The sequence below is a fragment of the Rattus norvegicus genome, chromosome 2 (assembly GCF_036323735.1).
Source record: "Rattus norvegicus strain BN/NHsdMcwi chromosome 2, GRCr8, whole genome shotgun sequence".
NCBI lineage: Eukaryota > Metazoa > Chordata > Mammalia > Rodentia > Muridae > Rattus > Rattus norvegicus.
The window spans coordinates 215,576,030-215,579,102 of record NC_086020.1 but is presented as its reverse complement, the minus strand read 5'-3'; the positions used below and the strand labels follow the sequence as shown (position 1 = coordinate 215,579,102).

The 3,073-nt window shown below is 40.0% G+C and overlaps 1 pseudogene; it reads right to left on the bottom strand.

Moving 5' to 3' along the window:
- Window positions 1–2,451: 2,451 nt before the first annotated feature.
- Rps24-ps9 (ribosomal protein S24, pseudogene 9) lies at window positions 2,452–2,867 on the bottom strand (annotated as a pseudogene).
- Between the last annotated feature and the right edge of the window lie 206 nt (window positions 2,868–3,073).

The following is a 3,073-nucleotide window of genomic DNA, read 5'->3' as shown; positions in this document are numbered from 1 at the left end:
GCTCAGTGGTTAAGAGCACTGACTGCTCTTCCAGAGGTCCTGAGTTCAATTCCCAGCAACCACATGGTGGCTCACAACCATCTGTAATGGGATCTGATGCCCTCTTCTGGTGTGTCTGAAGACAGCGACTGTGTGCTTAGAATAAATAAATCTTTAAAAAAAAATGACCATGCTACCAAAGCAATCTATAGATTCAATGTAATCCCATCAAAATTCCACTCAATTTTTCATAGACTTTGAAAAAGCAATTTGAAAATTCATTTGGAACAATAAAAAATCCAGGAGAGTGACAAGTATTCTCAATCTGAAAAGAATTTCTGGGAGAATCACCACCTCTGATCTCAAGCTGTATTACAGTGCAATCATGATAAAAAAACTGCATGGTATTGGTACAGGGACAGGCAGGTAGATCGTGGAATAAAATTGAAGACCCAGAAATGAAACCACACACCTATGGTCACTTGATCTTTGGCAAAGGAGCTAATACCATCCATTGGAAAAAAGACAGCATTTTCAACAACTGTTGTTGGTTCAACCAGAGGTCAGTGTGTAGAAGAATGCAAATCAATCCATTCTTATTGCCCTGTACAAAGCTTAAGTCCATGTAGATCAAGGACCTCCACATAAAACAAGATACACTGAAACTAATAGAAGAGTAACTGTGGAAGAGCCTTGAATACATAGGCACATGGGAAATTTTCCTGAACAGAAAGAACACCAATGGCTTATGCTCTAAGTTCAAGAATCGACAAATGGGACCTCGTAAAATTACAAAGCTTCTGTAAGGCAAAGGATAGTGTCAATAAGACAAAACAGCAACTAAAGGATTGGTAAATGAGTTTTTACTCAAGAAGTTAAGACTCCAGAGAATCAAATAATCCTATTTAAAAATGGGGTACAGAGCTCAACAAAAAATTCTCAGCTAAGGAATATCAAATGGCTGAGAAGTATCTAAAGAATGTTCAACATCCTTAGTCATCAGCGAAATGCAAATGAAAATATCCCTGAGATTCCACCTCACACCAGTCAGAATGGTTAAGATAAATATCTCAGGTGACAGCAGGTGCTGGTGAGGATGTGGAGAAAAGGAACACTCCTCCATTGTTGGTAGGATTGCAAGCTGGTACACCCACAGTTTAAATCAGTCTGGTAGTTCCTCAGAAAATTGGACATAGTCCTACCTGAGGACCCAGTTATACCACTCTTAGGCATATGCCTAAAAGATGTTTTAACATATAAGAAGGACACATGGTCCACTACGTTCATAGCAGCCTTATTTATAATAGCCATAAGTTGGAAAGAACCCAGATATCCTTTAACAGAGGAATAGATACAGAAAATGTGGTACATCTACACACTTGAGTGTGACACGGCCGTTAAAAACAAAGACTCCTTGAAATTCATAGGCTATTGGATGGAACTAGAAAATATCATCCAGAGTGAGGTAACCCAATCACAAAAGAAGACACATGGTATGCACTTACCTACAAAAAAACTCACAAATCATATGAATTTCAAGAAGAAGGTAGACCAAATGTGGATGCTTCAGTCCTCCTTATTAGGGAGGTTACTCATGGAAAAAATATAGAGACAAAGAGTGGAGCAGAGACTGAAAGAAAGGTCATCTTGAGACTGCCTCACCTGGGGATCCAGCCCATATGCAGCTATTAAATCCAGTCACTATTGCTGATGCCAAGAAGTGCTTGCTGACCTGATATGGATGTCTCCTGAGAGGCTCTTCAAGAGCCTTATTTATACAGATGAGGATGCTTGTAGCTAACCATCAGACTGTTCATGGGGGCCCCAATGGGGGTGTAGAGAAAGTACTGAAGGAACTGAAGAGGTTTCCTCCCAAAGGAAGAACAACAATATCAAGCAACCAGACCTCCCTGTACTCCCAGGGACTAAACCACCAACCAATGAGTACACATGGAGAGACCCATGGCTCCAGCCCCATATGTAGCAGAGGATGGCATTGTCTGGCATCAATATGTAAAGAAGCCCTTGGCCCTGTGAAGGCTTGTTTCCCCAGTGTAGGGGAATGCCAGAGGGTTGAGGTGGGAGTGTGTGGGTGGAAGTGTGAGCATCCTCATAGAAGCAGGGGAGGGGGAAGGGGACATGGGAGAGGGGGGGAAAGAGGGTAACATTTGAAATATAAATTCATAAAATATCCAAGAAAAAAAGAAGAAAAAAAGAAATTGCCAAGTCTCAATGTAATATTTGTACCTGTTCCTAGTTAAATATTTCAATAGTTATTATCTTTAATAAGTAAATATCCATTGTTTCAAGTAGAAGATAAAAGCCTTATATTTTAACCTTTTCATCTTATATGAATAAAATTGCTTATTGATGTAAAAGGCCAATTATGTTTTTTCTCTGCAGAAGCTCTTTAGTTTATTTTACCCTCTCAGAAATCTGCATATCAGAGCAGAACATCAAGTCATCGCAGGGCTACTCCTTTGGCTTTTTGCCAGCACCAACATTGGCCTTTGCAGTCCCCTGACCTTCTTCATCTTGCTCTTGCGTTCCTTTCGCTGTTTGCGGGAGGTCTTTTTCTTCTCATAAAGGCCATGTCTTGCAAGTCTGTGTTTAGGCTCATTCTTCTTTGCATAATCTAAAGAATCATAGATCAGGCCAAAGCCAGTTGTCTTGCCACCACCAAAGTGGGTTCTGAATCCAAATACAAAGATGATATCTGGTGTGGTTTTGTACATCTTGGCCAGCTTTTCCCAAATTTCTGTCTTTGGTACTGTGGCCTTCGCAGGATGAAGGACATCAATGACCATCTGCTTCCTCTGAAGCAGACAGTTTGTCATGAACTTCCTGGTCTGGATGGCTACCGTGTCCTTCATGATGGCTATGGTGCCGGAGCTGTAGAGCAAGGCCAATTATTTTATGATTAAAAAATTAACACTTAACTGTATATCCCAGAGCTAGAAATTATTTAAAATGAATTTTTAATACCAATGCTACAAAGAATAATGGAGAAAAACAGTGGTGTACTACCATCATAGATCTATAGTCATCAATAAAATGTTTTCATAAATAGCTTCTTAAATAGCTTGAGCATACA